General features: G+C 46.8%; 1 protein-coding gene across 5 annotated transcripts in view; it reads right to left on the bottom strand.

The window, feature by feature from the left end:
* KIAA1210 (KIAA1210 ortholog) overlaps window positions 1-13,100 on the bottom strand; it is a 171,842-nt gene that overhangs the window by 77,726 nt on the left and 81,016 nt on the right. The window lies entirely within an intron of this gene.

Raw genomic sequence — 13,100 nt, 5'->3', positions numbered from 1 at the left:
CGAAAAAACTTCATTCTGGGCAAATTAAATTTGGCGGAGAGGTCCTTATAGGACATTAACCTTCCTGCTGGCATAACATCACCCAGTGTCTTTACCCCATATTTCGCCCACACCTGTGGGTCCGGGATGGTATGGAAGTGTGGGAACCCAGGGTTGCCCCATAGAGGCTGACAGGGTGACCACACACGCAGTTTATGAAACAGTTTCCCAGCTACCACCCATACCTTGAGCGTAGTCTTGGTTGGAGGCGGGAGTCCGATATATGCCCCAGAGCCCCTATACACTAAATTACTCAGGTCGCTGAGGGAGCCCAAAAAAGCTGCCTCGAAGCAAACCGCAGCATTCACCCTAGAGCGACCGAACCACCAGCAAACAGACAAATACTGCTGCCCAGTAGTACACCCTAAAAATTGGGCAAAGCCAGCCCCCCCCACATCTTACAGGGAGACAAAGGGTAGAGCGCGCCAACTTGGGTGTGGAACCTCCCCATATAAAGGGCCCAACACAGTTATCCAATTCATTAAAGAATGTGCCCAGGATCCCTCTAGACTCTGCTTACCTCGTGCTCCTCTGTCTGATCTTGTGTTGCTATCCTCTGCATGTATCCTGACCATTCTCTGCCTGCTGCTTTATTTCTGTATCTGACCATCAATTGCTGACCTGGCTTGCCTGATCCTGCATCCAGTTATCTGTCTGTTCTGTATACTGCCCGGTTATGCTGGACCTCCAACTGCTTTGTGCTGCCAGTGTTCCCGTATCTGCAACCAGCTGCCATCTATCCATCCTGGGGTCTGCCATCCAGCTCAACTCTGGTGATGCACCTACCATGCACCTCTGTGACCGGCGGAAGATCTTACAGGCAACTCTTACCTCACCACACTCTCACTTCCACTGTATCAACATCAGTGGCTTTTGAGCCGGGACTCTACAAGAGGTCTCCCATTACACATCAGGATCAGCCACAAGCTACGCTACACCCCTGTAAAGGTCCTTTATTTTTATTCTCCTAAAGTTTCTGTGTAGTGCTTGGTCCTTAGCCCAAGGCACCATTCATGTCTTGTGATTTGGGATCAAGGGCAGAATCGCTGTGATTCTGCCCATGATCCCAAATCACGTGGCAATCATAACAAAGATGTGCTTTATGTGTTTGGCTGCCATTATCCTGCACTGGCACCCCAAACACGATGCGATTCTGGCATGATGGTCATGCAGCAAACACCACCTTCACAAATCACGTGAAGCTTATTGCCCAAAAGAGCAGGAGCTTCTTTTCAGCTGACAAACGCATGTAGGTCACCCCATTCAAGTGAATAGGCTACCCTAGGCGACATGCAGAATGTCAAAATTGTGCAGCGGGAGCTCTTGGTCTTGCTACGCGATGTGAATTGAGCTTCAAAAATCAGATCTCTAAATTGCCCATAACAGTTTATCTTGCGTTCATTTGCAATGACCGAGGGAGAAACGTACTACCAGATACTCGCGCGCGCGCACACACACACGCACGCGCACACACACACACACACACACACACACACACATAAAAATAAAGATATACTTAACCCGATGACTATGAATAAGGTTTAGGTTTACTGCTAGCATGGGTTCAAGATTTACCAGATGAACCCAGGGGAATTTTACTTTTTTTTTTACTAAAATTCATGCCATGGCTAGCAAGCTTAGAAGAGCCAATAAGGGGACTTTTGGATAAGCCAGCCACAAAAAAAAAAAAAAAAAAAAAAAAAAAGGGGGGGGGATGGGATGGAAGTGTGATACAGAGCAGCCATAGTATCAGCATAAATCGACAAACTGCATAGGGAGAGTTTAGGGTTAGTTAGGCTTTTAGCTGCCGTCCCATCCAGGCCAACCTTTTTTTACTGTGCTGCACTGCTTCCCTTAAAAGCGAGCTACTGTTTCAGAGGTAATTTGGAGGTTTTCTAATTATTTTATGTTTATTGTATGTTAATGGAGCTTTTTATCTTAATGGAAGACAGGGTGGATTCCGTCGATTTTTTAGCAAATATGTAAATATTTTGGAGGCTTTCCTTTGTTTTCTTCTATTATTTTTATGTTGATAGCATAATTTTTGTAGTTAGAAGTGCAACATTCATGTTACTAATCATCAGTTTTTGGAGTTGCCATTTGTTTGCAGCAGCAAATAGTGTACACCTTAACCGCCTCAAATGATAATCTCTTGCATTCACTGCAGCCCTCCCTTTTCCATGTAAATAAGATAAAAAAAAAAAAAAAAAAAAAAAGTTAGCCATACACCAGTTGTTAAAATGTAAACTGTCCTGCAGATGGTCAGGTCAAATTTTACATTTCTACATCTTACATTTCTCCATCTATCCCAATTCCTGATGCAAAGCCAAAACGTCACTTCCGCCCGTAGCTCTTAAAGGGCCATTTTTATTTTTTTCATAAATTACTTTTTTTTATTGCATTTTAATGTAAAGAGATCTGAGGTCTTTTTGACCCCAGACCTCATATTTAAGAGGTCCCGTCATGCTTTTTTTCCAGTACAAGTGATGTTTACATTCCTTGCAATAGGAATAAAAAAGTGCAAATTTATTTTTTGTTTATTTTTTATTTATTTTTTTAAAGGTAAAATAAGAAAAAACATTTTTTAAATGCACCCCGTCCCGACAAGCTCGCATGCAGAAGCGAATGCATACATGACTAGCGCCCGCATATGAATTGTGTGTTCAAACCACACATGGGAGGTATCGCTACGAGAGCAATAATTCTAGCCCTAGACCTCTGTAAAACATGCAACCTGTTAATTTTAAACGTCGCCTATGGAGATTTTTAAGAGTAAAAGTAACATCTATCCATACACACACACACAAAAGTGCGCTTGTGCACACTGCGCAACTACAGTGCAACAAAGTATTGCAACAACCACCATTTTATTCTCTAGGGTGTTAGAAAACAAAAATGTATAATGTTTGGGGGTTCTAAGTAAATTTCTACCAAAAAAAAAAAAAAAACTGTTAACTTGTAAACAAATCTCATAAAGAGGCTCGGTCTTAAAGTGGTTAACGCATCCCTCAAGCATGTCATTTAAAGCAGCGGTCACCAACCTTTTTGGCACTGGGGACCAGCTGTGTGCAAGAAAGTTGTGCCAAGGCCTGGGTGGGGGTTTGCGCGGGGAGGCAAGCGATTTTTCACGGGCAATTTGTCAGGGCAATGGCTGGTGTTAGTGCTTCAATCATCCCAGCACCATGGTTGGTATGGTGTCAGGATGATTGAAATACATTTCTATCATTACACATTGTAATATAAAATTAAATAGTTACTCACCATAATGCAGAATCAGTGGGAGCCCTGAGCGTGTCACTTGCCACCATCGCTTGTCACTTGGCAGGTCACCTGCCACCAGATGGGGATGTCACTTGCCACTATGCCTGCCACCAAATGGAGATGTCACTTGCCATGCTAACTGCCACCAGATGGGGGATGTCACTTTCCATGCTGCCTGCCACTAGATGGGGATGTCATCAATTCATTTACATGTAAAATCAAGCTCCCCTTCCAGCATCGCAGAGTACTTGCAGCCAGGTACAGCGCTGTCAGCCTCTACGCGGGTAAACTAGCTGCAGGTGAAACAGGCACATGCGAGGGAGAGATGAGTGAGGGTGGGCGGTGTGAGAGGACGTCGTTCTCGCTGTGTTGCTGCTGCAGCTCTGTGTAGAGCAGCCTTCGCGGCCACGTAAGGGCGGAACAGTGGTGCGGGCAATGAGAGATTATGTCATCCCTCTCCCCCACTGATATGGTCTCCTCCGCGGCATGGCAGCAAAGGTGCCATGGCCCAGTGTTGGGCCGCAGCCCACAGGTTGGAGACCTGATTTAAAGGATTTGTAAATGTTTAACGTTTCCCTAGAAGCCACCTGAAGAGACCTTCTCCCCACTGTACAGTAGTTTTAATACATTTTTTGCATAAGTACACAAGCATGTGAGTACCCAGCTTTACGTACATTTTTAATAGTAGTTTTCCCATTATCCCTCAAGTGGAACAATTAAATACATTCTTTGCATGATGGTAAAAAATATGTTTAGGCAATAGTATCGCCCCCACACCCCCCTCACTTGATCCAGCGCTGTACACGTCTGCAGTGGCTCTCTTCTCACTTCCTCATCTCACTGGCTGTGCTAAGGGAATGGGAGCTATTGGCTCCTGCTGCTGTCAGCAAAATCCTGTGATGAAGGAGTGGGGGTGAGTCACAGGCAGCACAGCTCGGGATCAAGCCCGCAGGTATCCCACAATAGAAGTGAGGAGCACCAGCAGGAGGAACCGAGAAGAGGAGGAATTCCATTGCAAAGAACAGGTAGCTCTTAAAGGCTGCCCCTCCGATTGTCTGGTGTGCTTGGGTGACGGAGGTGCGCCGTGTCTGGCCGGGCTGTGTAGCGGGAGACTCCATCCATCCTTGAGACTGTTCCCCATCCTCATACTTGCCCCTCCGCTTGCCTGCTGGGCCGCGGGGCACGCTCGCGGCCTAGTGGAGCCTACCAGACACCACTATTTCCTGAAAAACTACCCCGCGGAGGTGTACCGCAGCTGGGCCTCAGACCACAGAATCCTGTTGCCCCCGCCTGCCTCATCACACATCCACCTCCCTGCAGTGGTGTGCTGACCGGTGGGGATCGACTGTGTGGGCCGGTGGAGGTGCTTGGCATTTCTGCTACCTTTCTGACTGGGCCCCCCTCCTTTGGGCCTCTCCTGACCCCACTCCCTGCCCACCATCCATACTTAAAGAGCTCTCTGCCTCTCTGAGAAAAAGCATTACTACCAATCCGGGATGGCTGATTGTGGGAGTTTCATGGGACGCTGCTGGATACAGGGAGAACTGATCCGTGAGCTTTCGGTGTATGGAAGGGACACAGCTGATCTAATGAGAAGGCTCCATTTGTGTTTTCTGGTAAGCGCATCCACTACTCGGTGACGGGCACCTGTTTGCTGTTCTGTGTGGATTCACTGTGGTGACCTGAAAATAACTCAGTAATACGGGGCCATATGGACCCTGTTCCTTCTGTTCTTTAAATATGTTCACTGATTTACTAGTTTTCCTATGTTTGTACATTGTAATACTTGCCTTCCCAAAAGCGGCTGCGTCCGCTGATATACTATGGTATTTTTTTTGAACTGATCTTCTGCTGTTAATGTATCAGTTGTTTAACCTGCTTGTACTGACTTATAATCTTCAATAAATATTGTTTAAAAAAATAAAAAAAAAAAAATAAAAAAAAAAATAACTCAGACATAAAGGACTCTATCCTATAAGCCTTGTTTTTTACTTTTGAGTGGATGAACTGTGATCTTGAAGTTTCACTTTTGGCATTTATTAATGCGAAATTAATTTGATTCATCCATCATCTATATGGATTGTAGATGTTAATTTATTTTATTTATTTAATTCAGGTATTTGATATTTGGTTAGCTAAATGGGGTTTATGGCGCAGCTTCAGAGCCATCTTTTTTACACCATCCATACTCGACTTCTCTCCCTGGGTGACTGCAGTGTGGTGGGGGGCTGAGGGCAATTGCTGTCTGCCTGGACTGTGCTCTCCCTGGCTCATCACCTGATACCCCTGGGGCCACCCCTGCTGCTGCCTGGATATTGATCTAGGCCCATATGGCTCCTCTGCCGAGGCCCCCTCTAGAGCCTCACCAGATGTCCCCCACTTCCAAAAAGGGGAAGAAGAACGCCAGGGCCACTGGGATCGGGTCATTGCCCCTGCAACCACAGCTCTCTCCACCGCAGGCAGACCCCATCCTGATTGGATGGCTTCGGTCCCTATTAGCGGAATTGGAGATGGGTCCTGGAGAGGTTCCTGTGATGGGAAAGTCAGCCTCGCTGTCACAGGACAGTACAGCCACGATCCTCACTGCGATCGAGCAGAGCAAGACCTCACTGCTTGTCCGCATCGATCATCTTGCTGAGAAGTGCAATCTTATCAGGAATGACCTCGACAAAATAAGACTGAGAATGACTGAAACCAAGAGCAGAATATCCACCACTGAAGATCTTACTGCCACTCATGCCTCCTCCATTGCTGAGCTACAGCGCATGGTACAGTCCCTTGTCGCAAAGTCTGATGACGCCGAAAACCGACTCAGGCGCAACAATGTCAGAGTCCTGAGACTACCTGAGAAAGAGGAAGGGGGGGGATCACCCGGCTGAATTCGGAAGAGTTCTTCAAAAATCTCCTGGGCCTTACAAATGTCCCTCCTACCTACATGGTTGAAAAAGCCCATCGGGTGCCCAAACGTCCCACTCTCAAATATGGCAACACCTCCATGCTTCTTTTCCCTGACTTTTTGGCCGTTTTGCAGCGGAAGAGGAAGACCTTTAAAATGAAGTTTGCAGGCCACTCAGAGATAAGAACATAAAATATGCCATGCTTTACCCTAGCCGCCTGCCAGTTCAGCACAATGGCACAGTCCAGTTTTTTGACAACCCAGCAGATGCTGACGACTGGCTAACTACAATGCATTAAAGACCCATTCCCATACAGCTATCAGATGCCCGAATCTCCTACATTCTTACCTGTTGTATACTACTAAAACTTCCTGTCAGTACCGAAGCCACCTCAATAGTACCTCGACAAGTGAGACCTGGTGCTCTTCATCCATTGAGAGGAATAATCACCAGACCCCCTTTGCCGGGAGGGGGTACATGCCCCCCAATTTCACCTATTTCTTGGGTCAACACGAGCTGGGAACCACGCCAATGAACTAGGCTTAGCTCAGAGTTTTGCCGACTTGCACCAGCTGACCCCCCCCCCCCCCGGAGAACTTCCACAAGTTCCCACGTGCAGCATTGAACTGCTGCCGAGAAAAGTTTAAAGGGTTATATTGTTATTTTCTGGGTATAGGCCCAATCTGGTTGCTCCTAAATTCCCAGGGATGCCATCAGATAAGGGCAGGGTTGACACCTTGCTGTTAACAAGGGTATTTGTTTTTGGTTAATGTATGCGTCTATTTGTATGGTTAATACTTGGTCGTGACTCTTCCTACCATGGGCTCTCTGGATCTATGCAGCTCTTGGTACACGCCATTAATGTTAATACACGTCTCCTCATCATAATGGAATCACCTGATGGCCACACGTAACATGTCCACTTTTAATATCTTATCCTGGAATGTCCGGGGGCTCAATTCAAAATTTAAAAGAGCAGTACTGTTCAAATTCTTAAATTTCATTTCCCCCACATGATGCTCCAGGAGATGCACCTTATGGGCAGCAAGCTACTAGCACTAAAGAATCCGTGGATCCAGAGAGCCTTTCATGCCTCATACTCCACCTATGCCAGGGGGGTCTCGGTGCTGGTCAGGAAATCCTTTCCATGCGTAGTGGAACAGATTCACACCGACCCCCAGGGCAAAATACGTTATAGTGGTTTTCACAGTTTGGGGCATGAGATATATTGTGGTAAATATATACATTCCTCCTCCCTTCTCAACATCCACCTTATATACTATACTAGAACAGGTTACACCATACTGCCCCACCAGGTTGCTACTTATGGGCAATTTCAACACCATACTAGCTCCAGACTTGGGCAGACCAGTCCCCCCTAAACAATACTCCTCAGACTTATCCACTTGGGCACAGGCAAGGGGGGTGGCCGAGGTCTGGAGGTGGAAACACCCCTCGACCAGGGCCTACTACTGCTTTTCCGCCACCGACAAAACGTCCTCACGCATTGACCTAGCCTTTGCCAATCTAGTCATGATGTTGGACGTGATAGACGCTACATACCTACCTAGTGAGCTGTCAGACCACTGCTCCCGACTCCCGAACCTCCACCCTCTGGCGCCTGGGAACCCATTGGCTCTCCCACGCCGACTTGACTGACACCATCTCACCTCGCCTTACCGAATACTGGGAACTTAATACAGGATCCTCCTCCCCACAGATCACCTGGGACGCCTTCAAGGCTTTCACTAGGGGTCAGTACACGGAACGGTCACCTCCTAGCAATGTTAGCACAACATAACCTACCCCTGATGGTGATACTCAACATAGTGTCTCCTTCGGGCAAATCTGTCTCTTCCCTCCCAGACATATTTCGGCAATACTATAGCTCCCTCTACACCTCAGTATTACCCTCAGACTTGAGGACACAGGATCTGGCGCCTTGTCTGGACCCCCTGGCACTCAGACACCGAGAGGGAAACTTTGGTGAGACCCATTACCCCGGAGGAGGTTTTGAAGGCCATCAGATCTTTTCTTGCTGGAAAATCCCGAGGCCCAGACGGTCTCCCCATAGAGTTCTATAAAACTCATGGAGACCTACTTGCCCCCAAACTGGCCCAGCTGTACTCTCACTGTGACAGAGGATGCCCTTCCCAACTCCATGAGTCATGCACACATAATACTAATTCACAAAGCCCCCCCAAGGACCCCACATCCTGTGCCTCCTATAGGCCTATAGCCCTACTTAACAGACTTCAAAATTCTTACCCAACTTCTCACTACAAGACTACAGCCCCTACTGCCATCTGTAATAGAGACTGACCAAACTGACATCTGTGGCTCTATTGGCCATAAAACCAATCTACGACGCTTATTTACCAACATACATGCACAACACCTCAATGAGGGTTCCCAGGTGGTGGCCTCCCTAGCCATAGAGAAGGCCTTTGACACCATGGAATGGACTTTTCTGTGGGAGGTCCTCCACAGAATGGGGTTCCCCTTGATTTTTATCAGGTGGTTACAGACACTCTACAGGCACCCCACATCAGCCATTAAGTCGGGGGGGAGGGGGGAGTCCGTCATGGCCCTTCCCTCTGTCCAGAGGCACGCAGAAGGGCTGCCCCCTCTCTCCGGCCCTTTTCACCATTGCCATGGAACCTCTGGCAGAGGCCCTACGCACCTCCCTGCACATCAAGGGCATGCGCGTTGGCTGGCTGGAGAGGGTTGCCCTGTATGCGGACGACCTCCTTTTCCTCAACAATGCAGACTCATCACTCACAGGGGCACTACAGATTCTGAACTCATTCTCCACGGTCACAGGCCTTAGAGTTAATTGGTCAAAGTCTCTCGTTTCCTATAGATCCTGCAGCACGTACCACCACCCCCTCCAATATACCTCTACAATGGGTTGATAGTTTCAGATACCTTGGGGTGGTGATCTCAAGGCAGGCTTCAGACTTCTTGCCCCTGAATTTGTCCCCAGTGGTTAAGGAGACGCGGCTAAGAATGAAGGCATGGGAGTCACTACCTTTATCACTGCTAGACCGGATAAAATCTGATAAAAATGAAAATCCTGCCCAAATTTACCTACTTATTTCGCCAATCTCCGCAATGGATTCCCAAATCCTTTTTCACCCAGCTACATAGTCTCTTCGCCTCTTTTGTCTGAGGGTCCCAGTCCCCCAGATACAGTTGGTCAACACTAGTACGCCCGGCCTCTAAAGGTAGGACTGGCATGCCCTGACCTACACAAATATTTCCTGGCCACCCAACTAGTTACAGCGGCCTGGTGGCTCACTGCCGATAAGACAAACCCCGCTACCTTGGTTGAGGCGGCCGTGGAGAAGTCGTTCAAATTTTTGCTTTTTCGTGGCCCACAGGCCCCATACCTGTTGACCCCCTCCATGTGCACTACACTTCGTGCATGGGGCGGGGTGGGACTTCAACTTGAAAAGTACCCTAAAAATGCACTTTCCCCGGCCGCCCTCTTGTGGTTAAACCCCACCCATGAGCATATTTACAAATTGCCTGAACCCCCCCAAGCTTGGACTAAATTCAACATTAAAACATTGGTCCAAGTAATCTCCAATAAATCTCTGGCCCCATTCCCCAAATTGATCTCTGATTTCAACACGCCACAGAGCTTTTTTTTTTTTTTTTTTTTTTTATTATTATTATTTTAGAGAGCTACAACTTTCCCATAGAACTTATTGTGTTTCAAGGGAACAAAGACTCCCCCTGCTTCAGGTTTGCTGCGGTATGCTATGATGAATATATACCCAAACTGATGTGTCTGATATAGCGATGGGTATATCCCCATTCATCACAGCATACCGCAGCAGCCCTGAAGAAGGGAGAGTCTCTGTTCACCCGAAACGCTTTGGTTTTATCATGCTTTACGAATCCAGGTGTCAGGAATCCGCCCGTTCTGCACGATCGGGTGTCCGTTCGCGCACGCGCGTTCGTGCCGCGGGTCGTCGTGGGCACGCGCGTCTCCAAGCACGAGCGGGTGCACGTCGTTCGGATGTGCGCGCGGCATACGCACGCACGTGTGCGCGTTAGCGCTATTTGGCGCCAGTGGCCCTTTTTAAAGGAGCAGCTGCAGTCGTTCTGTGCTGTTCGTCTGCAGCTTGTGCCTGAAGAAACCTGTTGATCCGTCTGCTACCAACCTGATACCTGACCCGGCTCCGTCTGACTCTGTTGACCTCTCCTGCTCCGACCCCGGCTTGTTTGACCTCTCTTGGACTGTCTACCTGTTGCCGGACCTCTGCTTGTACCTGACACCTCTGCTAGTTCCTGCTTGCTCCTGCATCTGTACCTTGCATCCTGAAGAGCCTGCCATCCTGTTTCCACGGTCTGCAGCCTTCTCCTAGCTGCCTTCCTGCCACTGCGAGTTCCTGCTCCAGAGGATCCTTTCCTATCCAGTGCCTGCTGCTGCACCTGGCTGGACTCTCCTACCCCGCTGTGCTCCGGTCTCCCTGTTCCCATTCCAGTGAGACCAGAACCAGAGTCGTAAGAGCGGTCCCCTTCCACTAAGTCAGACTCACCACCTGAAGACCTTAACACCAGGATTGTCCTGCTGCTACGTGCCAACCTCCTGCCACAGTCCAGGTCCCGTGCCACCATCTTGGTCCTCAATCTTTGGCTGCCTCTATGGGTCCTTCCAGTCTACCCCAATGACATGCACTGACCAGGCCTGTCCATTGTCCCCAGTGAGTCTTTGCTCCTGCAGCCTCCCAGGATATGGAAAGAGATGGCCAACAGACAGGCAGCACTGATAACTTGAAAGCTGTACCAGACAGAAAATGGTCTACTGTTGGATAATTTATGTCCATGATTAGTAGAATTGTGAATGAAAATATGTTGTAGACATATGATAAGGCTAAGGAAAAAAAAAAAAAATACAAATATTCCAAGAACCCATAGCAGCGAGTCATACTTTATCCTTTATCTGGGTTTTTGAAAATTTAAATAGCTCCAAGGATTACTACACCTTGGTTTTGCATTGCTTTATTAAACATGTACTGTACACTTTTAATGCCACACCTGTCTTGAAAATAAGAAGTCCCTTTACAATTACACAGTAGGAACATCTTTCTCAAGGGGAAGGCCTAGTGGCGTCTGGAAATACTCGCCATATAAAACTGCGGCCTTGTCCTTTTTTTAAACCAACTTCTTTTCTTAAAAGCAACTGTTTATTAAAAGGTTTGAGCGTCTATAATTGACACTGCATGTATAATTAGTTTATAAAATCAGTCACGCAGTCCCTAGATGGCGTATCCTGTAAATTTCATCTTACAATTTAAATGTCAGCTCTTCTATTATTCTTATGTACCCATCACAGCACATGTTAAAAATAGATGTAAAAGTACTAATCTAAACCTAAAAAGTTACACCAAATATATGTTCAAGAAATATGCTCAAGTCACAAAGCTTTAAATCCAGTTTAAGGCATCATTTTTTTTAGCCATGTGACAGTTATTTTTAGCAGAGTCCAATGAAATGTAAAAATTAGACAAATAATAAATAAATGACGAGATAAAAAGGAGGATACTGCTCCTGGTGTGTTAGCTTTGTGAAATAAGCTGTATTTTAAATATTTAGTCTTTTTTTCCTGGTGATCCTACCAGAAGGGTGTATCCACAGACACTTCCATTCCTAGGGTGACAAGATTTACTCAATTCAGTTGAAGAGGAATTCTTCCCTTTAAAGTCGAAAGTCCTGATTCCCCCTACCCCTGCAGTGGTAATCTGACCCTGCAAGTGGTTAATACAGCTGCTGGGCCTGTCATAGGCACTTGTTAAGAGTGCAGACTATGGCCACCCTTTCTGCCCTCCTCCATTTATGGAAGGTGTACTATAGCTTCCAGCAATGAAAAGTACTTTATGCATAGAGAACAGGTGGATGAATGAATGGTCTGCCTCCTCCATTCATGGAGTGATTTAATTGACGAAAGCTATAATACGGCTACTACAAATAGCCGGGGGGGGGGGAGGAGGTAGAGAGGATGGGTATAGTCAGCAACTTGGCAAGTCCAATATATTATGGGGAGAGTGGTCTGAAGAAGTCAGATTTCAACTGACAGAAGCCACCAGCACAAAGCTATACCTTCTTCCCCAGAATCTGTGGAAACCAGGTACAGGTCAAACCCGGAGGTTACCCCCCCCCCCCCCCACCTCGAAGAAGGAAAGAAAAAACCCCTGCCATTTGGTGAAGAGGAGGGGACCTTAAAAGTGGAACCTTTTTTAGTGCAGAGCTCCGCTTTAGGTCGTTACCCTTGACTTGTCACTCTCCACCACTGCTGCCCTGGTCCTCAGCGCTGCCACCCTTTGGACATTTAACAGTCTTCCTGAGCCTTGTCCAATTACCAGATATTCAAATGCTACCTGACAGACTGATTTGTTCCCCGCAATGCTGCTGCAAGTCGCTGATTGCTGCCATTACTAGTAAAAAAAAATAAAAAAAAATAAATAGATATACATTCCTTAAAAATATCCCAGTTTGTAGACTCCACAACTTTTGCACAAACCAATCAATATACACTTACTAGGATTTGTTTACCAAAAACATGTAGCAGAATACTTATTGGCCTAAATCAGCGTTTCTCAAAATTTGTCTTGTGGCACACCAAAGAGCCAAAAATGTTCACAGCATACCTGGAAAGATTTAACAATTTTTGTGGTGAAAAAACTTTTTAAATATACATTTAATTTAAAAACGTTTTGTGAAGGATGTGGCTGCTTTCGAGAGTAAATCAGATTGACGCGAGCCTCTAAAGTCGACAAAAAGGAACAAATGGAAGGTCTCTATTATAATATAAATTAGAGCAAGAGTTCTCCAGAGAGCTTGCACAAGTCTCGCGTTACTGAAGGAACCAATGAATGACAGACTGCGTTTTAA

Source organism: Lithobates pipiens, unplaced genomic scaffold, assembly GCF_037356315.1.
Source record: "Lithobates pipiens isolate NorthernLeopardFrog02 unplaced genomic scaffold, aLitPip1_a1.2 Scaffold_1, whole genome shotgun sequence".
Taxonomy (NCBI): Eukaryota; Metazoa; Chordata; class Amphibia; order Anura; family Ranidae; genus Lithobates; species Lithobates pipiens.
This window is presented reverse-complemented; position numbering and strand designations above follow the sequence as displayed.